The sequence below is a fragment of the Peromyscus eremicus genome, chromosome 5 (assembly GCF_949786415.1).
Source record: "Peromyscus eremicus chromosome 5, PerEre_H2_v1, whole genome shotgun sequence".
Taxonomy (NCBI): domain Eukaryota; kingdom Metazoa; phylum Chordata; class Mammalia; order Rodentia; family Cricetidae; genus Peromyscus; species Peromyscus eremicus.
In genome coordinates this window covers 4,531,145-4,557,002 of record NC_081420.1, presented here as the reverse complement: position 1 = coordinate 4,557,002, position 25,858 = coordinate 4,531,145, and the positions used below count along the sequence as shown (strand labels likewise).

At 42.7% G+C, this 25,858-nt stretch overlaps 1 long non-coding RNA gene across 1 annotated transcript; it reads right to left on the bottom strand.

Annotated features, from left to right (window-relative positions):
- Positions 1 to 19,986: 19,986 nt before the first annotated feature.
- On the bottom strand, positions 19,987 to 24,236 carry LOC131910264 (uncharacterized). Its single transcript, XR_009379082.1, has 3 exons — positions 24,124 to 24,236; positions 22,729 to 22,817; positions 19,987 to 20,501 (listed from the first exon to the last, which is right to left on the bottom strand). It is a non-coding gene; the product is annotated as an uncharacterized LOC131910264 (long non-coding RNA).
- Between the last annotated feature and the right edge of the window lie 1,622 nt (positions 24,237 to 25,858).

Here is a 25,858-nt window from a genome sequence, read left to right as displayed (position 1 = left end):
GGAGCAGGAGCAGAGCAGAAGGCCACTGGGAGCAAGAGCTCAAGGGTTTGCCTGAGAACCGCAGAGGCGGTGACAGAGTTTTCAGTGGCCTGATGGGCTAATTATGAATAACAAAAATTTGAGAGCCCTCATAAGTACCCTCTGCTTTCAGGTTAGGTTGTCAGGAAGCTGTACTTACTCTAGGAGAGTGGTGAATGAAAGAGGAGCAACCTTACAGAACCCACCTCACTTGGGCTCCCAATCTGGTTAGATTATATACCTGTCCCAGTTATGCTCGTCCCTCTCTAGAGACAGTTAATACTGTCGTGAGTCTCCACAGCTTTTGTACCCAATGTCCAGCATTTAATTAAAAACTCAGACATGGTGAAACTAAGAAACAAGAGAGCAAAATGACAGGGGAAAAAGGCAAATTCACAAGTGGTCTAGTTTTTTGAGTCATGGATATAGATTTTAAAATTATTGTGATTGCTTATTTTATATAGGAGAGTATGGTTATTCTACCAGAGATCTGTAATAGCCCATTTTCAAAACATTATATAGAAATTCTAGAGCTATAGATTATAACAGTTGAAATTAAGGATTCAATAGATGTCATAGAAGATCAGATATAGTAAAAGCAAAATCTGGAAGACAATGAGTATAAAATGTGTAAACTAAGTCACAGACAGCAAAATGGGTGGAAAAGACAGAAAAGCATTAGTGGAACATGATGCATGACGAACAGGTGTGGCTCATCAATGGTTGAGTCACACCGAGGCAGAAAAGTATTTCAGCAGAGAATGACCAGGACTTCTGCAACAGAGGACAGTTCATGGTCTCAAGATCTGCATGCTAACGTCATGGAATCAAAGTTGGGTCAGCACAGCAAAGACAAGAAGAGAAAAGGAGCCAGGGCAGAAAAGGAAGAGTACGTTCCTGTCTTCTGCAGCACAACAGGGTGGCAGTAATTCCCTGGGGCTCTTAAAGAGCCAGAGAGAAGAGCTTAAAGCTTTGTACCACAATAACATAAATAATTCAAGGCAACAGGAATACTAGCTACCTAGATTAATCACTTCATATTGTCTCTATGTATTTAATTATCACACTGTACTCCTCTATATGTGCAAATATGTCAATTAGAACTGTGAAAAATAAGTAGAAATTTAAAGACATGCTACCTCAAAGAAGTGACAATAGCCTGACAGCTAAGTTTTCAGTAGAAAAATAAGGAACCCAGAAAACAGCAGAACAGCATCGTTAAGACATGAACAGAAAATAACTGACATGCACAGGGACAATAGTTCAACAATGAAGATGAAACAGATGTTTCAGGAGGCTGGAGAGATGGCTCAGCAGTTAAGGGTACTGGCTCTTCTTGAAAAGGCCCCAAGATCAGCTGCCAACTGCCTGTAACTCCAGTTCTAGAGGAACTGATGCCTTCCCCTTCTGGGCTCCATCGGTATGGCATATACATGATGTCCATACATACATACAGGTACTGACACATATAAAGTAAAACTAATAAATCTTTAAAATATTTTAAAACAGAGAATTTTCAGATAAACAAAAAGAGTTTTGATCCACCGGTCACCCACTGGTAATTGGAAAGAAAATGTTCATGGGTAGAAACAAAAAAAATGCAAGAAGGAATAAATTAAACTAAAAAGGTATGACTTTAGAAAGTAAAAATGGACATTAACAGTAAATCCAATATTAATCCAGCCTTGCAGAGTTAGCATGTGTGAAAAACAGCAGTGTGGCAATGATGGTGAAGGAGAGGAGATAAAGCTGACGTGTTTTAAACTTTAGTGTTGCTGGAAACAAGATACCATGGTAATAAGCCAAGGTGCAGGCCAAACTGTCCACAATAACCACTAACTTCAAAGGACCATGAGCTCAAACAGCTGGCAAGGGAAGGAAAAGGACAAAATTCAACCAGAAATCAGTGGGAACTTCGCACCAAGACCAACTACAATATAGTACAAAGAAAGATGGTTGTGATAATTTCTCCTATGGATAAAAATGCAAAAATATTAGCAAAAGAATACCATACTCATTTATGCATAAAAAGTTAAAACATGGTTAGATATGTTTCACCCCAAGAATAGTTAACATTTGAAAATTACCCAATGCAATTCTCAGATCAACAGGAAGGAAAGAGAGGCCAAAAACCTGCTGACATAGGAAGCCTTTTTGGTAGCACTTTTACTTGAGGTGATTTAGAGCAAACAGCTGGAAGGTAGGAAGAAAACAGAATTTTTAATCTCAGCACAGATGTCTATGCAATGTCCATATCATGCAATGTCCTCAGCATGCATCATATTGAGAGGTGATATTGATGTTTTTCTTTCTACAATCAAGAATGGAGCAAACAAGAATGTGAGAGTTCACACAAGAAAAAAATTAAAGGCATTGAAAGGAAGAAACAGATGTGTTATTATTTTCAGATAAGAGGATTGTGTATGAACATTACCCCCAACATCCACAAATGAAATATTGCAATTAATAATCAAATATAGTAAACATACTAGATTGATATACAAAAATACCATACAATTACCTATACCACACAAGACATGCATGCAAATACTAGTCATCATATACAAATCTATTGTGAAATGCAAATTTAAGTCAAAACAAAACATGATAAATACCCATCAGAATCACTAAAATAGGTTTAAAATGAGCATGTAAAATGTTGGCCTTGATTCGAAGCAGCAGGATTTCTCACACACTGCTCTGGAAATCTAAATTTACACAGTGACTTTGAAAAACCACTTAGTGGTGTCTAATGAAGTTGAATATATTCCTCCTCCATGAACCAGTAGTTCCCTCATCCATGTATACACAACAGAAAAGCACACATATGCACAGTCCCCAAATCACTTGCTTACAAATGTTCATAACAGCATCATTTTCAGCAGCCAAAATCTGGTAACAACCCATTTTTCTGGCACCAATATAATGAACAAAAACTTATGGTGCATAGATTAGAATACTATAAAACTGAGAACCAACCACCCAATTGTACACAGATAAATGGAACAAATAAAATGATGGGTTTTATTTGATGGAGGGAAAAACTAATAATGTATTTTTATCATAGACAAGCTGTATCCATAAATCTTATATCATGACATTTGTGTAGTTTTTAAAAGGCAAAAGAAATCTGTGTTAATGAAAGTCAGAGTGGTGATCATGTTTAGAAGTGACAGTTCTGAAATGTAATGAAGGCTCTTCTAGTGCTGAGACCACCATATACCTTGGCTCACATGGCTTAGCTACACTTATCTGTAATTATATGCATTCCCACTACCTTTCAATAAGGATTTTCTAACTCAACAATAAAGATAACCATTCCTGGGGCTGGAAGGATGGCTTGGCAGTTAAGAGAACTTGCTGTTCTTGAAGAGGACCAGAATTCTGTTCCTACTGTCCATGCTAGGTAGCTCATAACCTCCCGTCACTTGAGTTCCAGGGATCCAACATGCTCTTCTGGCTTTTGTGGACAACACACTCTCTCTCTCTCTCTCTCTCTCTCTCTCTCTCTCTCTCTCTCTCTCTCTCTCTCTCTCTCTCTCTCTCTCTTAGAAACTAATTCTTTTTTTTTTTTTTTAATTTCGAAAAGTGTGGCCAGTGGGGCCTCATACTCTGCAAAGGCAAAGCTGCTTGGAGACAAGGCAGGAGATGACATCATGTGCTCCCCACTGAAAGCAGAAAGTCTCTCTGGTCATGTGAGAAGCAGCATTCCATCTAGGGTTTCTTGATCCTTGTTAGCTACTAGCCCCACCAAATGTTTTTTTTTTGTTGTTGTTGTTGTTGTTTTGTTTTGTTTTGTTTTTATCCAGAATAGTTTTTTATTCATAGAGACCCTGACTTTGCCCAGAACCCTTACTTGGATCATAGAGAGCAATCTGAACTACTATGGTGTGATTTAGTTAGAATTGATGGAGCGTTCCAGATGGGAAACCCAAGCTCCTGCTTTGTCTCTTGGAGAATATCTAGTGTCACAAACTTGATGTGGGGACCTGAGGCTGAGCATGGAGCTGGAGTGGAGGAGTGAAAAGTGGAAAGGGCAGGTGGGGAGGCAGGGAGGGAGGGAGGGAGGGAGGGAGGTGGAACAAGAGTCAGAAAGGAGTATTTGGAGTTCTTCATACCCCATTCAAATCTGGTTTGTCTGGCTCTTCTAAATTGTTTGGCTTTTTTTGAGGCCTTGAGAGTAAGTCAGTGAATAAAACTGGATTCTAACTCTTAGGGCTCAGATTCTAGATGACATTAGAGAGTAGTGTGAGCAATTATGAGCATGTGACATGTGGTGTGGATGAGTTGAATACAGTGTGCAGTGAGTAAAAGAGGAAGGAATGCTGACACCACCCTAGTCTGTAGCCTAGCACACAGTAGCCTAGCACACAGTAGCCTAGCACACAGTTAAACCCATAGGGCTTGGTGCTGATGAGGAAGGGAAGTTTAATCACGAGCCCACCACATTCAGAGAGGCCACATGGGCAAAGAGACTAAAATATGAAAGTGGGCGTCCCTATAGCTCCATCTTGGTCTTGCCACAAACTCTGTAATCAGCATTATCTATGCCAGTCTCTGCCAACCTGGGTAAGGCTGTCATATCCTTGTTGGAAAATAATTCTTTGACTCTAGGGCCAGAACCAATGTCTAAATTGGAGTGATAAGGTCATAGGGTCAAAGTCAAGGCTACAGATTGAGTATCCAAAGATGTTCCTTGCTCCTTCTTGGGTCCCATTCATTCTAACCTTCTCCTCATGAGCCTGGTTCTATTCCATTGACATATAACAATAGCAAGAAATCCCAGCCATTACATTGGTAAAATTTGCCCTACCCCTACAATCCTAGAGTTGTAGGTTATGAACCATTTGCATGCATCTACTAGCTTTAAAATGTTAGGCATTTGAGCTGGAGAGATGGCTCAGGGGATAAGAACACTTGCTGCTCTTACAGAGGACCCAAGTTACGTTCCTAGCATCCACATGGCAGCTCACAGCTGTCTGTGACTGAGGGATCTGATTCCATCTTCTGGCTTGTTCAGGCACCAGACACACAGACATACATATAGGCATAACACTTGTCTTAGTCACTGTGAAGAAGCCCCATTACCAAGACAACTCTAATAAAAGGAAGCATTTAATTGGGGACTTCTTTACAGTTTCAGAGGTTTTAGCTGATCATCATCTTTATGGGCAACATGGCAGCATGCATAGATCTACAGAAGAAGTATCTGAGAGTTAGATCCTGATCTGCTAGCTGAGAGAAAGACTTGGCCTGGTGTGAGCTTATGAAACCTCAAAGCCAAGCCCTGGGGGCACACTGCCTCCAACAAAATAGGGCCACTCCCTGGTGACTAAGCATTCAAAGATATGATGAACCAGTGGGGGCCATTCTTATTCGAACCAACACAACACTCACTCACATAAAATAAAAGTTAAAAAAAATAAAACAGAACTAGGCATAGAATCAAAATTGTTCTGCCCTGGGGGTCTGATCACACACACACATACACATAAATTCATTCATAGAATTAAAGGGAGAAAAACCCTAAAAAATGCTTCCTAGGCATTCAGCTCCCAGTAAGAGCCATGATATTCTGCCATCAGCACTGTCAGTGACCTTGCAAAGTGGTAAAGGGCATCAGACAAAGCAAGTCAGTAAGATCCTCCTGCAGGGCCATCTACAGGTAACCTGGAGAGGAGGGCTTTGAATCTCAATTTACACTCCAGCTAGCACATTTCAGGGCCATGAGTACAACTGCCCAATGCAACCAAAGGCACGAAGGCCTATGATTGGTCAGCCCTGAACCCTGTTATTTCAGGAACTTCTGTTCTAAAAATGTGACTGCAGTTCTGATTTCCTTTGAACTGAAGAGGATGAAAATGGCCCGAAGGTAACCAGCTACCCAGTAGGATGATGGTTTTTCTTAACCCCCTGGCAATTGTCTCCTGCTGGTCTGACCTATGTACCTTCAAGGCCATCTCACAGTCTTTCAGAGCAGTAATTTGTTTACTGACATGTCCCATTCTTTCATGTTCCAGTAATAAGAGTGGAGTATTGGCTGTGGGAGGTAAGGCCGTGTCCTGAGAGCCAGCAGAGCCATCTGAAGGTCCTGACCTAGGCAAAGCATGTCCTGGCCTGTAAACACGTCAGAATGACATTAGCCGTGTGTTTACAAAGCCTGCCCTGAGTGGGCCCATTATGGCCAGCCTAATGGAATTGCATTCCTCTAAGTGCTTCTTAAGTTGTGTAGACAGCATTGCCAGTATCCCTGTAGGGTACTCGGATGCCTGCTGTAAATAGCAAAGCAGGCCTCCCAGGGTGAGCCTAGGTTGCCTTGGGATATACTGAGGAGGCTCTGGTCCCGTTCATCTCCTCTCACTGTGTCGTCCATCTGTTTGAGCCTCTGATGCCCAAACTCATTCAACTTTCCTAAACTGGAGAACAAAATTACACACCAGCCCTCCAAGTGACTTCCATGCACACTGTGCCAAGCTCACTTGTACTGTCTTGCCCCAGCACTATGTGCTAGGTCTATTTCTTCAGCATTTTACAGGGAGAAAACAAAGAAATAAAGCAGTGAACTAAAATGTCTAACATTCAAAGGCTAGTAACACTGTCGCACTACTGAAGAAACTCAACTATGAGATGTTGAACAGGTCACCCAAGGCGAAAGGGCTTGTAATTGGCAGAATGCAAACCACGTGACCTGTTGTACGGGCTACACTCTTTCCTCTGATGCTCAGTAGCCCTTTGGTTTCTGTCTCATAGGCCAACAGAACTCAAGGGTCATTAGGACCATGCCATCTCCACTTAGTTGAAGAGGACTCAGTTGAAGACTCCTGTTTCAGGCCTCCTTCTTCAATTCCCTGAACAGACTCCCACTTGACCTCACTGAAGTAGAAATATCTGGAGACAGGAAGTTCACCTGTGTGATATGCTCTAAATCAACAACAATCAAAATGTGATTATAGGAGAATCCTAACCCATTAAAAATCAAAATATCTTTATCATCTATTTGTTTTTCCTTAGCTGTTTCAATTTTTAAAAGTCATTGATTTTGAACATTCTCCTTTTTTTGTGACAAGTCAATTATCTAACTGAAATCCTCCACTTTCATTAAAACCAGCAGGGCTTCCAAGAAGTGATAATGGACTTAATTTTCTCCTAAGTAGAAGTTCATATATATGCATACATGTGTATAAATCCATAATGTGATATTTATGCATAGCATTTACACATTGTATATGTATACACACACATACACACACACACACACACACACACACACACACACACACACACACCCTACTGGTTAATACTTCAAACACAAATGTCTTTAAGTTTAGGCACATATTAGTTAGTTAGTATTCTAGCAGTTTGACCTGGAAATATTCTCAGCAAGTTTTTGCAGATGGAACAGATTTTTTTGTTGAGCATCCTCATGAGTTTAAAAAAAAATAATTCTAATTTATACAGCTTGAGCTTGCATTTAGTCCTGGACTTTTAGCTATGACTTATAATGTAGTAGCTGTACATAAAATACCATAAAGCTTCCACAGATGCCAGACAAAAATATGTCTTAAAACACTGGAAGGAGAGAAAGATTTATTAGATTAAAAGTAATTAAGAAAAAGGTTCAGATTTTCTTGAGAATTTCTCCAAAAATCTAAAGAAAAAAATCACAGCAAGAAACAGCCCAGTATATCATCAGATGTAAAGTTAAAGAGCAAGATTTAGTGTGCGCGCGCGCGCGCACACACACACACACACACACACACACACACTCACACACATACACACCCCACACTTCCACTGTACCTTATCTCAGAGTCTAGTCCGTCCTTCCAGCCCACAGGAATATATACATACATATCCTATGTTTTTTATTATCTTTCTTTAAATTTATACAGAAACAGTTTTGATGTATTTAAGAATTCAATAAAAAGCCAAATTTCCCAGCCTTCAGATGAACCTGGACCTAGACCTCACGTCAGTGTTGGCACATGCTGTTGCTGAACTTCAGGGGAAATGTAAAGAGAGTTTATATCCCACTCACAAACCACATATGTTTTCCTGGTGCCAATTCACAAGACAAAAACCACCATTTGCAACCAGAGAAGGCCTGCTTATTAATGAATGCTTTTATCGGTGTTTCTCATGTGGGAGCTCAATCCAAAAGGCAGCATAAAAATAAATTAGCTGAGGATATGAGGTCTTATTTTACAAATGATAGCACTCAAAAGGTTTGATGTCTGCCACCCAAACCAGGACCACTGTGGTCTCACTGTCCTGAGGGAGCCATTTCTGTCCTGTACAGGAGCTTGCTGGTATAGTGATGTATTTCCTAGGCCCTTCACTTCCCAAGTCAGGATGTAAAACTCCCATTCACAAGCCACACTGCAATGGCACTTGTCCATGCCATGTGGTAAAAGTACTTATCAAGTATTAGGGATCCATCAAGGGCATACATAGCACCTGGAGCTGATCCAGAGTCCTCTCACCCAACCCTGGAAGCATCTACAGGAGCCATGTTGCCCACTGCACTTGGAAAGTTGTATATTGGACACTTTTGTGTCACTGGGGACACAAAGTCTTTTGCCCACAGATCACTAGAAAAAAACCAGAAATGTTAATCATGCAGGAATGTCTCCTCAAAGGAAGACATACCTATTTCCGCCCAGAAGTAGATATTGTTAATGACCTGGTAACCTTTTGCTATCTGTAGAGGCAGATGTCACCCAAATATGCCCAGAATGTTTATCCCAGACACTCCCTCCCTAGACCTTTGTCTTTAGCTGCCAGTCTACAGAACCCATCCTCACATGTACTTTATGGCCTGCTGACCTCTATGCTATCTCAGTCAGAGACCACTAGAGCCTAGGCCTTTCAGCTATAGAACACATATGTATATATGTATGTATGTGTATATATATATATATATATATATATATATATATATATTAGTTCATCCTTTCAGTTCAGTTCTGTTCCATAGAGAACCCTGGCTAATGCACCAGGCAATGGTTTTGAATTTTCAACATCCCTCCCACAAATGGTCACACCCACTGCAGTAACCCATCTCACCAAGAACTCACTGTGCAAACTGAGATGGATTAGAACAAAAAATTAGACATTTACTGGAGAGATAGGGTTCGGTGGTACAACACTTGTTTAGAGTCTCAGAGCCCTGGTTTTCACAACTTGTGGTAAAAAAAACAAAAAACAAAACAAAAAACAAAAAAACACTAAGATCATATTTTTCTTTCAAAGTAATTCAATAGTTTATATCTAGTGGTCAAGTTTTTGGAAATCCCAAAGACAGATACATGAGGATCTTCTATTGAATTCTGGCCATGTTGACACTTTTTACCATGGGTATGACACTGAGATGTATAGATTTCCAAAGATTTTACAGGTTGGTTATGTCTCAGGGCATTGTCCAGTAGGATGATATACAACTCTCCAGACTTCAGTACAATTCAGCACATATATAAGCACTTTGTCAATAACTACAGATTAAGAAGTTAATAAACACACACGTACGTACATATATGTGTGTGTAGAGTACTTGTGTGCACACAGCATGTGGCCACTGAGATGACCACATGACAACCTTGGTCGATTTTCCATATTCAAATCCTACCTGGGCACTCGGCATTGTGAGTAAGTGAGCAGCTTTTCAGTCTCTCTAGGTCACAGCCCACCACTAGCCACTCTGGCTTTGGCCCTCTTTGTGAAAGTTTGACACCTTCAGGCATTGTCATTTAGAGACTTCTGTGTCAGGCAGCATTTTCAGGGGCAGAGGCCATATCCATGTACGGTAGCAGTTACATTCCAACAAGGGTGACATGCAATAAAAGACACTGAATGATTAAGAGTCTTTCAAATATTGGGAAATGTCAAGAGTGACATAAAACAAGATGATAAGAAGGAGGGTACCACTGAGGACTGAGGGTATTTCAGAGTCATCAGTTTTGAAACGTGACATGCTATTGACTCCCCCTGGAAATGAACACCTGTGTGAACCCTTAGCCATTTTTATCTTTAACCCCTTGCCTCAAGCTAAAGTGAAGGACAGTATCCATTTCACTGACAATTGCCTATTATTCTGTCTTTTTTCTTTTTTTATCTCTTTCTGCAACTTTCTTCCTTCCTCCCAAGGCAAATTATTTTTCCTTCTTTTAGGGGCTCCCAGAGGTCCCTGCTTCCTCTTTCAAAGACATGCTTTATTACTAACCCATTGCATTAATGTCATAAGTTTGCTCTGCACCAGTGCTCAGCCCTTTCACACATGGGCAGTTTAACAGCTTGCAACTAGAGTCATAAGACTAAGCAAAAGGACAGAGTCCCGAAGGAAGGACACACACACACACACACACACACACACACACACACACACACACACACACACCTTTGATGGCATATGTCCACCATGTGGGGTGAGTGTCTAAAGGCTCTGGAAGATGTGGGATTCAGTATCTCTTCAGAACAAACCGGCAATCTGGAACACCAGCGCCCTCTCATGGACAAGCTGCAAAGATCTTTAAAGCACACCCTCGGTTCTAAGGCTCCTGAACTGCACTGCACCCTCCCCCAGAAGTGAAAATGACATGATGTGCTGGGGAGAGAAGCTGCCCCAGTCTAGCAAAAAGATCTGCTCCTGCCAGGTGCTTCACTCCTGAAACCGCTAAGGACCGTTTCTTACAGCTTCCATCTCAATCAAACATAAATCTCAGGACAATTCATGCCATGAATTGAGGAACACCAATTTGTAAGAATCATTTTCTGGTACCAAGGAGATGACTCAATGGTTAAAGTGTTTCCCTAACAAGCATGAAGACCTGAGTTCAAATCTCCCAACACTCATAAATGTCAAGTGTAGCAGCTCAGGCTTGTAGCCTCAAGGTACCAGTCTAAACTAAATAGCAAGAACTGGGTTCAGTGAGAACCCCTGCTCAAACACTGTGGTGGAGAGCAATAGAGGAAGCTATCTGAGGCCAACTTCGCATACTAGGGATGATACTAGGGGTGGGGTGGGGGTGGGGGCTCTAAAGACAAACTTAACTTACTGGTGATAGGAATTCCAGCCATGCCCCCCAAGATCCAGCATGCCCCAGTGGGACACTTAGTCATTTCTGCCTAGTCATTTCCAGGTCATATGTCCCATGTAACCAATGCACTGCATGGTCACGTAAATCACACACGGTGTGACCATGTGATCTATGCACATGTGTGGAGTAGACACGTGGGCCTGTGTGCGCATGAGTGGGGTGGACCTTAAAAGGTAGGCCCCATGTCCCCTCCCCCCTCCCCTCATGTGTCCTTTCAGCAGGCCTGAACACATCTATCCCTTCTCCCTTCCTGGATAAAACTCTTGCTAGTGGGTTCTGTCATGTTTCGTGACTTTTCCTCACAGAGTAAGAGCGCCACTAAAAGCCATCAACTAGATTCATGCATATTTTCTTAATCAATGCTCCCAATGACTCTGAATACATAGGCTAAAGTATGTCCTCATATGTTACAGGTGAGAAAACATTCAAAAGGTTGGCTTCCTCACTCTGCACAATGTGATGGCTACTGCAGAGGGATGCCTGCATTAGCAGGCTCCCTGTCTCTGAGTGCCTGTCACACATGGGCACAGAACGCAGAGGAAACTGGTAGCCAGCACTACCTTTCAGCCTGAGATCAATCTGATTTTTTTAATCTACCTCCCTTTTCATTCTGAAAATTGAAGGAAAGTCTTGATTTTTAAGGAACAAGAGAGGAATTATTCATTCAAAAATCACCATGTTTTTCTTTAAATTTGAGAGGCCTGTCTTTGTAAGTAGAACCACAAACAGTGTGACCCCTTGTATCCAAGCTTAGCTTAGTTCCCAGCCCTGCTGTGGCACAGAAACACATCTCAGTAATACAGCAGCTAATGCCTCTCATGTTATCTTTTAAAATGGGGCTAAAGGAAGCCAGTCCTGCCATAAAACAAAGTCTCTGAGGCTGCAGTGGTCAAAGGCCAGGCCATTCTAGTCACATGTCATTGTTAATACTGTTCTTATTGTCTTCATTCTTACAGAGGCCTGGCAGAAGAAGCCTCTAGTGGGGGCCAGGAATGTTTAACTTTGGGATAATACAGGCCTGGGAGAGTGTCTTCCCACACATCTTGGAAGGTGTGCTTTATGCTCTATTAAGAATAACACCATGAGAATTCTGTGAACTATTGATTCCCATAAACATGCTGGCTGTTTAGCACAAGCTTGGAAGCGTCACCACAAAAGAACAGTCCAGTTAAGAGCTGAAAGGTAGCCAGGCTCCTGGTGAAGATCTGTAATCCCAGTTGTTTGGAAGGCTTAGGCAGGAGGACCACAAGTTCAAGGCCAGCCTAGGCAGATTAGTAAAACCTGCTCTCATAATAAAAAGTGGGCTAAGACCATAGCTCAGCGGCACAGTTCCGGCCTAGCATGTGCAAACTATTTTTGATCCCCAGTAGCAAGCAAGAAAGAAAGAGAGAGAGAAAAGAGAGGGAAGGAGAAAGGGGGGGGAAGAAGCAGGGGCGGGGTGGGGGGGGAAGGAGGTGGAGAAGAATCTCCAGGTGTGGTGGGAAATCCACTTTATAGACCAATTGCAGGCTAAAAGTCCAGGGATGTGTACCTTTTCCTGAAGGTCTACTTTTGCATGGCAACATCTCCCTTTAGAAAAATGCCCTAGGATCCCAGTAACATGTTGTGAAGATGAATAACAGGTAATTAAAGGACTGAATTTCCAAAGGCACCCAGCTGGTAAGAAACAGAGTACCCCAACACCAGCGATCTTCCTCTCCCACCAATGCCCTCCTGGAAGGACACCTGCACACTGGCCAAGGCTCATGAATTTCACTAATTGCGAAGTATGATTCTTCCTGTGTCCTTTGCTGTTGGTCATTTTAATCTTTAAACAGTAGTGACACCCACACCCCCCTTTCCTGTTGCCAACCCTGTAGCTGACCTGTGTCATCCTAAGCACATGCTGCGGTTTTTATAGTTTGGGGACCAGTGAGAACAGGATCTTTGTGGTTACACATCCCAGTTTAAAGCCAAGTCAGTCTCAACTAACACAAAATGTCCTTGTGAATAGACTTTCTTGTCATCTGCATCTCACAAGTGAGGTGCGTGCTAGGTGATTCTCACAAAGAAGAAAGAACCAGATCCCCAAAACTCTGCCCTTCTCCCTAAAAAGTTGGCTACAGGCCCACCATGGAGACTCAGACCCCGAGTCAGCTTGTCTCCTGTTGCAGAACGCTCACTCTCAAGGGAGGCAAATGCAGTCCAGTCGCTACTCTTTATGAGAGAACATGGCAGCACCCTGGTACTGCTGGTGGTGTTGGCATTAAGTGCCATATTGAGTACCATGACACACATGGGACAAAATAGATACGATTTCCTTCCTTACTCTCAGGCTGATGCTGTTGGCATTTATTACTGCTGCTCCAAGGCTGCAGGCTGCAGTTGGTACAATTCTTAGTTCTAAGCTCTGGGGGTTTGCTTTAAAGAAATAATAAATCCAAGTCTAGATCTACACACCACTTAGCCAGGGATGGTGGCTCATGCCTTTAATCCCACAACGTAAGGGGCAGAGGCAAGTGGATCTCTGAGTTTGAGGCTAGCCTGGCCTATCTAGTAAGTTCTGAGCCAGCCAGGGCTACATAGAGAAACCCTGTCTCCAAAAAAAAAATCTCTTTCTGATTTGAAGTTGGCAAAGTGTTTAGTACACAGGCATTATTATTATTATTATTATTATTATTATTATTATTATTATTAGAAACACACCTAGCCAGAGTGCACAATATTTAAAGCTGCTGACTTAATATCCAGGTAGCTCTCTGATGACCAGCACACCCGATTGCTCTTCTTCACTGGCTGCCCACCCCATTCTCATTTGTCTTCAATATTAATCAGTGAAAGAAAGAACCCTGTCAGGCCCCCAGGACGATGGTTGTGAGAATGGAGAGTCTTCTTATCAACAGTCAATAGGACCAAGGTTAACCTCGACTTGGATTTGGTATTATGTCCTTTTCTTTTTTTAAGTAAGGAAGTGTACATTCCAACATGAATTTGCTATCTCAGCAAAACTGCTTGTCTCCCCCAGCTGCCTGCTCAGCTTCAGAGGCTCCAGGTCAGTGGTTATCATCTCTCCATTCTGACAGGTTGACATCTGTGTATAGGCTGACCTTGAAGACTGAATCATTCCTAACAGATGTTAATTTGATTGTTCAGTCTGACCTCTCCTGGGGTCTGGCTTCTGTCTTCACTGCTATATGAAGATGATGAGAACCTCTCCGAGGCTCTGAAAAAATGCTTGATAGACTGACTCATCGATCCTGGACCTAAAATTGAGCAGATAACCCAAGTGTGTTTTGGTAAACTTTTAACCCACCTCCCAAGACATTTGTCCACCAAGTAAGAAACCAGAAAGGCATGCTTTTTAAGCTCATAAAGACCCCTTATTTGCTTTCCATGAATACTTACTGCTTTAAAAGTACTGTAACACTCTGTCTATTTTGCATTTATTTTAGCCAGCTTCTGCAGGAATAAGGACCATTGTAATTAGAAAAGAAAAATGGTGACACTCCCTCCCTTAGAAAATGTAGGACTGTGACAGTTTGGAAGACAATAATGAAATAGGAAAAATAATGAGTTTAAAAAAATCTGCTAGTTTTAAATGGAAAGTGACCCAAAAGACATCTCTCCAAACCAGATATACAATGGCTGACATGTGTATGAGGTAATGTTCACACCAGTCAACATCAGAGAAGTTCGATGAGATTCCATCTTACCCTAGTCAGAATGTCTCCAGTGGAAAGAAAAACTGACAGATACTGGGGAAGATAAGGAGAAAGGGAAATTACACTCTTGGCAGGAATGTAGATTAATGCTCCCGCTACAGAGAACACTGTAGAAGATCCTGAAGAAACTGAAAATAAAGGTACCACATGACTCAACACTCTCCTTGCTGGTTACTTATCCAAAGAAATTGGTGTTTCAAACAGACATCTGTACCCACCTGGTTACTACAGCATTGATCACGAGACCTGAGAAATGGAATCAACCAAGACTTCCCGGACAACAGAATACTATTCAGTCATTAAAATGGGAACAATCCTGTTGACTGAAGCGGCCAGATAGAACTGGTTACCCTAATGTTGACAGAAATGAGTCATGCACAGAAGAGCAAATATCACATGATTTCATGCTCAAATGAAAACTAAGAATATTTAGCTGATCCAGCTAGCTAGTGAGCAAACAGTGGGGCCTAGAGGCCAAGAAAAAGAATGAGTGTTCAGTGTGAACCCAGTCACAGCCAGCGTGGAAGACTTCACACTGGTGTTCTGTTCCACATCTGGAGGGGGTGATTACAGTCAACAAGCGTGTATCGAGTGACCCAAAATTGCTAGAAAAGAGGGTGTTGAGTGCATGCATCACATGGAAACGATAAACACTTGGAATGGAGGGCAACTTGTCTTGAGTTGATCAATACTCAACTTGTGAATGTGCCAAAGCATCATGCTGTTCCCTGTGAAGATGTCCCATTAAGTCCATTTATGTTTTAGCTTACAGCTAAAGATATGGAGCCCCACTGATGAAAACCCACTTTTCTTGTGAGGTGCTTACTGAAAAGATCATGGCTCAGTGATCATGTGGGACTGGACTCAAAGCTTTTCTACAGCTTACAAAGTAAATGTGGTTGCCAAGTTATAGACACAGCTGAGGATGACCCTCCTAAGCCCAGTGAGGTATGGCCTTCCTTGGTCAGAGTAACTCCAGATAGAGCCATTCCTTCAGACAGGCAGATCCCAGAGTTACACTGACCAGCAAAATTCTCATTTTGAGCTTCCTTCTTGATGGTGCCCTCCAACTCAAATTAATTAATAATCTTCATAGAAATTACTTTCTCAGTTCTAGAAGCTTTTTAGTATGTAGTAGAGGCATATTGACCAAATGTTTTCAGAGCCGCACAGATGAGAAAATATAGTAGAGATTAAAAACCACAAAGAATTACTAAGCTAACATGTCAGTGGACATGTTAATGTGGAAGTGGGTAAATTTCTCAGGGTCCTACCCCAAGTCAAAGACCAACAGACAACCAATGACTACTGGAGGAAGAGAATTAGCCCCTCCCAAGGACAAGCCGCCTTACTGGTTATCCAGCACAAAGTGGTCACCACTATAATACCATATATACACCACAAATAAAAGTGGCAGTATTTATATATATTTGCACACACATGTGCATATGTATGTAACAAAAATAATCGAGAAAAGGAGGCTATCTTACTCGATCATCATCAGAGAAGCTTCCTTCAGCAGCAGATGGGAACAGATGCAGAGACCCATAGCCAGACATTATGTGGACAGTAAAACTAAATGGGATTTCTCCATCAAAGCCCTCCCCTCAGAACTCAGGGAGGTGAAAAGAGCCAGAGGGGATGGAGGACACCAGGAGAACAAGGCCCTCTGTACCAACTAAGCAAGGTACACATGAACTCAGAGACTGAGGCAGCATACACAGGGCCTGCACGGGTCTCCTCTGCTCCTACATAGTACAGCTCTTAGCTCAGTGTTCTTATGGGACTCTGAGTGTGAGAATAAATGGATCTTTGATTCTTGGGCCTGATCTTAGGAATCTTTTCTTGCTGTTGAATTGCCTTGTCCAATTTCAATATGGTGGGTTTTGCTTCATTTTATTATATTTTATTTTGCCTTGTTTGGTTGTTATCTCTTAGAAGCCTGTTTTCTAATGAGAAACAGAGAGGGAGTAGATCTGGATGGGATGAGAGAGGAGATGAGGAGGAACTGGGAGGAGTAGAGGAAGGAAAACTATAATCAGGATAGATTTTATAAGAAAAATAATCCACTTTCAATAAAAAATAATGAAAAGTAAAGGAGGCTATCAACTTGAGAGTGGTGTGGACATGGGGGGCTCGAGAGAGACTAGCTGGGAGGACCTGGGGGGCGTGAAGGGTGGAGAGACAGTGAAGTGCTTCTATTTCTATTATAAACATGTTTAAACTTATTTTATTAAAAGAAAGAACAGCTAAGCTACTATTTTCTCAGAATGTGTAAGTTGGGGGCGACTTGGACATATGGGCTGGACTCAAGGATTTGGTTTAGGGGCTAAGAAACAAAGTTTGCCTATGATCAAGCAGAAAAGGTCAGAGCAAGATCTAGAATGTTCTAAAAGAATCTTCTTACTATTCTGATCTAACTAAACATTGGAGTATCTCCTCAGGCTGCTGTGTTGCTGTCCACAGTAGACTGGAGGAGCCCGTGGAAAAGCTATCCTCCACAAGGTCACGTGCGCCCTACCCACTCCTCCCACCCACCCCTCCCCTACACTTTCTGTTTGCTGAGGCCTTTGAACTTGAGGGTACACTTTCCCCCCAATGTCACAGCAGCAAAGCCAAGATATCACATCTGTTTATGATAGGGCCTTGAAAAATACAAGTCTCTACCAAAATATAATCAGTCAACAAATGTCAGCTGTGAGTTATCAGGTATGACCTTCCTTGAGAACATTCGAAGGGGAGACGAGTGCATAGTCCCCAGGCAAGGGAGCCAAAAGGAAGGATGAGTGCCAGGGAGAGACTGTGGGAGCAAATCTGCCTCTGTGTCATTTTGTCCTCAGGCAGCTCTGCTTGTGACTGGGGCTGGCAACAGGGGCTGAACTTGAATTTGGTTTGGGAAGGTTTTTGGGTTTATTTATTTTTGGTTTGGCTTTAGTTTTTGTTTGAATGCCTCTACAAATACTGTGCATCTGGTAGCAATGATTTATGAACTATTTTCCTTTGAGAGTGTCCATTTCTTCTTCATGAGGCTGGATGGCTTCTTCCTGTCTCCTAATATTAATAAGCCAGTAGCTTGGGTAATCAGAGGTGGAATCCAGGTCCCATAGGCAACCTCACTCCCCCTATAATACATATGTCCAGTGAGTGAGTCAGCCTGTGACAAAATGCCCAAGACAAAAGGAGGGGCTTGTTCTGGCTGTTTGCTGGCATCTGGTCCATGGTCAGGGGACCCAATACTTTGGGCCTGGATGAGACAAAACATCCCAGTGGAGACACGTGGGAAGAAGGACATTATTTCACGCTAGATAGGGAGCAGGCATGCCCTGCCAGTGTGCTTCCTTCTCCATACTTTTTAACCCACCCTGTCTCCAGCCCATTGAGGTGCTGTCCACGTTCAGTGTGGGTCTTTCCCTGATATTGTCTGGAAATGCCTTCCCAGACACACCCAGGAATGAGGTTAATCTCCCAAGTTTCAATCCACTCAAGCCAACTGTGAAGGTTTACTATTGCTCAGCCAGTTAGGCAGTCAGATAGGCAGACTGGCAGTCAATTGAGGGCTTGATAAACAATCCACTGGAGAGTAGTCTTTCTTTCAGGATTATGTTCATTGCCTAAGTCAAGATGTGGCTGTAATTTAAATCTGTCAAGTTCCCCTTAGTATTCAGAATAACTCAGATGAGCTTTAAGTAGAGAGTGGGTGTAGAACTCAGATCATGAAATTTATTCCTAACAGCCTGAAATTTCCCATTCAGCAAATTGCAGGCCAGTGTTTAGGACTCTCGAACAAGCTCTCCTATAGCCCCAAGGGTAGTCTGTCCATTGCCTTTAGAGCCAAAAGACCTGGTTCTTGTCAAAATCATGTGCGCTGTTTACATAAGAAAATCTTGGGAGACTGATAAGATAACATAACAGAAGTTATTTCTTGGCAAGTTTAGCTGTCTACCAGCCATGGTGGTTTTCCAGGGAATCAACAGAGGATGTGGTGGGAAATTTTTAATGGACCAGGTGTGAAATATTCCCACATACTTCCACCCACATTCATTGGTCAGAGCACAGGTACATGTCAATATCCAACGGCAAGGGAGGCTGAGGAACTATTCATACACATATTATAGGCCCAGGGCTGGGGGAAAGTGCACTGGCTTCCCTTCTAGTCTCTGCCATCATGCTCATTAAATATTTGTTGAATTCATGGCCCAAGCCCATTATAACCACTTACCGAGAGTTAAAATAATGGCTAAATGTCTTTACCTAAAAATAGCTGTCAACTATGCCTATAAAAAGGACACAATACCTCAGAGGACTACTGAGGTCTGAACGTTGTGTGCCCCCCTCCCCACAGACCCAAATATCTCAAATCTTCACCACCAATGTGTGTTAAGCATTAGTAGTTGGAGCCTGTGAGTGGTAAGTAGGTCATGGAGACAGAACACTCACACGTGAGGTTATTTCGTATGAGAAAGAACCAATGGCCAGGGGACAGCCGGTCAGTAAAGTGCTTCGTGCAAATATGTAGACCTGAGTCTGAGCCCCAGAGCCCACACCAGAGAAGAGGAGATACAAAGGTCCTTGGGGCTTGCTGGTTAGTGTGTCTAGCCTACTTGGTGTGTTCTAGGCCAACAAGAGTCTCTGTCTCAAAGGAAGTGGATAGTGTTCCTGAGGATGAAACCTGAACTTGTCCTCTGGCCTCCACATTCACAAAAATGTACATGCAAGACATACACACATACACTCACACATGCCTCAATAAAAGATAAACAAATAAATATATTTTTAAAGAAAGTGGAAGAGAAAACAATCTTTGTCTCTTTCTACCATATGCATGTCTAGCCAAAGATAACCATCTAGAAAGCAGGAAACAGGAAATGGTTCCTCGAGAGACACTAGATCTGTTAACAACTTGACCGTGGGCTTCAAGCCTTCACAAGTATAAGAAAGAGATCTTGGTTATATGTAAGTCATGCAGCTGTTGGCATCTTAAAGAGCCAAAACCTAGAGGAATGCAGGCTTCGCTGTTTTGCTTTGTAGGGGACTGGACCCACACACATTGTTTCCTCCCGTTAGTTTCCACTTCAAATCACTAAAAAGCTAAGTTTAAGGGCAGAAGTAAAACAATCGGATCACTTAAAATAACAGGATGGTTCTCATTTTCTTTGTCAAAATTACATGGTATACATTTGACAGCACACATGATGATTCAATTTGAGGCCCCCCATATCCAATAGAGAGGAGATTTCACAAATTAATATCGTAATTTAAGTTAGTCACACGTGCACAATGACCTGTGCACACAGTTATTCCTTCTGTCATTACTTATAATAGCATAAGTTCAAAAATAACCTCAATGTCTCGCTCCAAATTACCCTAAGGCAATTTCGCTCATCAAGAAACATCAGCATGGAAACTTCCAAACTCAACAACACTGGGCTGGGGGTAGGGCACCGTGTGTGCTGTGCCATCAAATGCAGGAGCCTGGGCCCTGCAGAAATGTGTATAATTCTGGCAACTTCCTTATAAGGAACGTTTTTGTGCTTCCTGCTAGAGTCGGGCCTTTAGCTGCATCTGCTCAGCTGTTTAATAATGACACGTGAGTGGACACAGACGTGGAACTGTCACCGCTCTTCCCCCACACTGGATGTGGAAATCTCTGGACTTTCTACAGACAGTCATGTCCGGGGTCCGAGGCACCCTGTGAGGGAAATGAAGGGTGGAGTCAAAGCCTGAAGAAGGTCTGTGGCACTCAGCAGCCTGGCACCTCCCGCTGACCAGGTCTAGACTCGACCCTTGTCCCTGCTGTAAAAGTATTTGAAACCAACTGGTGCTGCTTTCCTCCTTGCTTAATGACACAGCGTGGCTGTTCCTGACATCTCTTTTTGGTAAGGACTGGGCTATTCACATCCAGCCAGAAATGAAGACATTCTGAAGAGACACTGTGCCCGCCTCTGGCTGACAGACTACTGAGACAATGCACCCCCAGGGACTGAAATCTCCCCACGAATCTCATACTGGGAGAAGGAAAAAGCTAAGCCAGCTGCCAGCATTGTAGGGGGGGGGTCCTCAAAAAAGGGAAAAGATTTCATACAGTACTGACAGTTCAGTGAGGGGCACATCACAATTTACTTACAACATCTTTCCTTGTTATCACTCCTTAAGCAATATAGTAAAAAACCTGTTCAGATGAAATTGGTATGAAGTATTATAAATTATCTAGGAATGACTTAAGGTTTGCAGGAGAATATACTATGCTGTTTACAAAATGGAATCAAGAATCTTGAGATGTTGGTATCTATGAGAGAACTGGATTCAGTCCCCCATAGACACCAAGGGATGACTGAACTTTGATACATGAAGTTCGCATAAGCTACATCCCTCACGTGAGGCATTTCAAAGAACTTGGGCATCACTTGTGTGCTCGGCTGGCATGGACATGTGAGCCGGCCTCTAGGCCTGTAGGAACACTGACATGAGTGACCTTCTGCTCCCTCCTTTTCCTGACCTCTTGCTTCTTTTCATGACCTCAGTGAAGGCGTGGTAGAGTCCCATGTCATACCATTCCTTTGTCTCACTCATGCTGGTAAAGCACTAACCTTGTGCCAGACACTTCCTGTGCATTTTTCATCAAATATAGACATTTTCTGAAAATATCTCTTGCCTTCAAAGGGACTGGACTTTTGCCAGACCTTGGAGCCAAGTTAATAACATGCCTTGAGATCACTTAAGACTGTGCATGTAAACTGCTGTCCTACTGGGCCTCAGACCCAAGGTAATGGCCAGGCCTTCCCATGGTCAGAGAACAGATGTTGACAGAGTGTGCAGAAGCATCGCTCACAGCTTCCTTTTCCTGGATGACTGGAGCCTGAGACTGCTCCCCTACAGAGCCCCCCTACCGAGATGTGCTATCCCACCTTCTCTTTCATAGAACTTGACTGAAGCTGGAGCAAGCGAGAACCAGCCTCCCTTAAGGGGCATTCAAAGCAAGCAAGACCTGCCAACATCTTGATGTTAGACTTCTGGCTTCCAAGTTAGGGGAAAATTAAGTTCCATCAGATGAAGTCACAAAGTATGTGGAAATTTATTACAGAAGTCACAAGAAGCAGATACATCTTACACTTGGCTTCTCCATGTGACCGGCTTAGACTTCACCACAGCATGTGGCCCAGATTGATTATAACTCTTCCATGGCTTTTGGCTAAAGCAGAACCTGCCAGGAGTTTTTAATGCTAGGCTCAAAACTGACTCAGGACTATCTTCATGAAAGGTCCAGGGGTTTGGGAAGCAGCTCTGTCCTCTAAGGGGTGGAGTAGGGTACAGTACAGAAAGAGTGCCCAGGCAGCCATCTTTGTTGTGAGCCTTCACTCAGACGGCACAGCCATCATGGAACAACATGGAAAGGACCCAGCACCACGCCTGACATGTTCCAGGAAGGTGCACTAACTTCTCTGAGGACTGAGATTTATCTGTTTTACTTTATTTTACCTTTATATTCTTATTAAACTGTTATAAAAATAATGTATACATTCAAAGAAAGTTGAAAACTACCGTCATATTAAAGGACATAGAATAAAAAGGCCCAGTCTTGTTTCTGGGGTCTTTGTCAGTTTCTTTTTGCTGACTTGCTTTATACCACACAGATAAATGTGTGCTCTAATCATCAAATGGAAAACCTAAGTGTAACTTTTAAAATATCATAGTCCCCAAATCTGCCCACCAGCTAGTCACTGTGCTAAGAGAATACCATAGTCCCCAAATCTGCCCACCAGCTAGTCGCTGTGCTAAGAGAAGGTGACAGTTTAAGATTTTAGTCACTTCTTGAGAGCTTCTAATCCCCTAGACTCCCTCAGAATATACCTGAGTTTTCTTTGACAGTAGTAAGTGCTACGTTGCCATTGACTAACTGAAACTGACAAGTGCTTTACCTTTGAAATTATCGTCTTCTTTTTAGGAGGCTTGAAGCATCATTCAGTACTACATTCAAATTCTTTTGAGCCTGTGAAACTTTTCCATCCTTTGGAAATAGAGTAAAATGCCATTAAGTATAAAATACTGGCAATCCCAAAATACACAATACTGACCAAGAACTGAGGCACTTTACCAATAGTAGAGATTAATATTTAAGTTGGAAAAAGTCAAGACCTATTTCTAGCTTCTTTCATGGATGGGTGAAGGTCATTTTTAATAAATGTCAATTATTTACATCCGGAGAGGTGCATCAAGCGTGTATTGAACACAGATGGGGCTCAGAGTCAGCAGTGAGTGACACCAGACAGTGAGTGTGGTGCTGGAAATGCGGGTACCAGTGCATCATCAGCTCCAATGGTTGGCACAAACCACTTTCCAACCTCATCTGGCAACAGAGCTCATGGTGGTTTGTGTACCTTGAAATGTGATTATCTCATTTTCTTTTGTTTTAGAAGACATTTTCTTTTGTTTAAGGAGAGCCAGCCAGCCCGGTGCATACATCCAAAATTCTGTGAGGTTCACAGAATATCATATTAAATTACGCATTGAAATACAGTTCATTATCTGCTCTGCTTCCAGCACTGTCCAGGAGGCATTCTTTACTCCCACTAGAGTCTTAAGAAACATTGACCCTGTAGAGTCATGGGAATCCTTAACAACTTTCAGACTGTGATTGTCTAAGCATAGACAAGATCAAGAAAATTCTATGACAGGCTGTTATATGGCTGAAAGTTTTCCTGTGTCCCACCCAGTCCATAGCCACTCAGACCCAAGTAAACATACAGAGACTTATTTTAATTAAAACTGCTTGGCCATTAGCTCAGGCTTACTACTGACTAGCTCTTACACTTAAACTCAGCCCATTTCTGTTAATCTATGTGTTGCCACATGTTCCATGGCTTTACCTGTGTGCCATTACATGCTGCTCCCTGGATGATGGGCTGGCATCTCCTCACTCAGCCTTCCTCTTCCCAGAATTCTCCTGGTCTGCTTATCCTGCCTATACTTCCTGCCTGGCTACTGGCCAATCAGTGTTTTACTAAACCAGTGTACAAAAGCATTATTCCACACAAATTCACACATATATAACTAAGTAAAGTTTTGAACAACACATCTCTTGTCAAACTTTTCTGGAAGACAAGGAAATCCAAGGACAACCGTGTGAAACCTGAGGTAGCTGCTGTCTGGGCCCACAACGTGAACAATAGAGAGCAGGCCCAGGGAGAAGAAAATCAGTCCCCCTTGTTCTCAGAGAGCTATGCAAAGCACAACCCTGGGCTGAGGCAATGGCTCAGCACATGAGGTACTTGTGAGCAAGTGTGAAGACCAGAGTTCTGATCCCCAGAACTCACATCAAAGTCAGGTGGCTGTGGTAGTCAGCCTGCAATCCCAGCACACAGGAATTGGAGACAGGAAATCGCCACAGAGGGTGGCTCACCAGACCAGCTACAACGGACTCAGTGAGGGACCCTGCATCAACATATAAAGAAGACAATGATCAGGGAGACTGGGCCTGCATACACACACACACACACACACACGCACGCACGCACGCACGCACGCACGCACGCACGCACGCACGCACGCACGCAGACACTCACATCTTTGCCTTCTAATGGTCCACCTCTTAGACTATCATTGTTCAAGATTCTCACTATTCCAGCTTGCTTAGACAGAACAATGACACTGTGTCAGAAAACCTGAGAACAGGACAAAGAAAATGGGAGATGGGATTATAAAATGGTGACCCCAGAAATCTCTGAAAAGGAAGAGAGTGATGAATAGGAGCTGTGGTGTGGCCTAGAACAGCATGGATCTTGGGCAGATCCCTACAGAGACACCTGAGCCATGTTGTCCTTAACTTTTCCATAGTCCCAAAGTTCTCCTTCTGGCTTCCCCTCTGTGCTGTAGTGTGAACTATCCTTACTGCTACAGGAAGGAGAGAGTAATGTGATGAGTTGAGGATCAGAGCAAGCCTTGAGCATGCAGAAATACTAAAAAACTGAGCAAGAAATGTTTTGATGAGATTTGGGCCACAGGAAATGTTCTCCCAGAACTGATAGGCATGAGGGTGGGAGGAATTCCTGTCTTGTATTTGTAATTAATAACTGTGCTTTGATTAACAATAATAAAGCATAGAACTAATTCAGTGGCATCTGTCTCTCCTTGTCTCCTTATATCATAGGCCACTATCTGCCTAATGTCCCAAGCTAGACAAGAAAAACCAGCAATTGTATGCACTATTGTATGTAAGCTTTCCACTTCCACAACAAACTTTCATGAAAAATCTAAATATGACAGTGATCCCATGCGGCCCAGCCTTGAGAGGGTACAATATTAGAAGCAGCAGACTTGGTTTAGATCAGCCTACAGAATATGATTTCCCTCCTTATCTAGCCCTGGGAGTCATTCCTGCGGTCGCCTCCCCTCATCTGCATCCTGAGTGTCATCCACAGGAAGTTATTGTTCTCACAAGCTTTCTGCCCCACACTTCCCTTCTGCACCTGGCCCCTCCATTCTAACCCTCACAGCTTTTCTCTCTCTCTCCCTTCAAAATGTCAACTAGAAATCAGCACTCAGCTTTGTTCTTGTCCCCATCCTTATTATTACATATAATCCATCTAAACGGGCTCTGCAGCAGGTGTGGTGGGTTACAATGTATAAAGTTGGGATATTGCTAGTTCTGGCTCCTGAATAATGTTCTCTCAGTTTTGCTTTTGACTCCATTTGCCTGTCAGTCTGCAGATATCTAGGGACAAAAGACTGAAAAAAGCATGACAGGACCCACAATTCCCTCTCCCAACACTGGCCCTGTTTCTCTGCTTGGCCAAATGTATCTTCTACTTCATATTCTCTAGACCAGTGGTTCTCAGCCTTCCTAATGCTGCAATCCTTTAATACAATTCCTCATGTTGGGATGATCCCCAACCGTAAAATTATGTTCATTGCTACTTCATAACTTCAATTTTTGAATTGTAATATAAATATCTGTGTTTCCGGATTATCTTAGGTGACCCCTGTGAAAGGATTGCTCAACCTTAAAGGAGTCATGACCCACAAGTTGAGAACCACTGCTCTAGACAATAA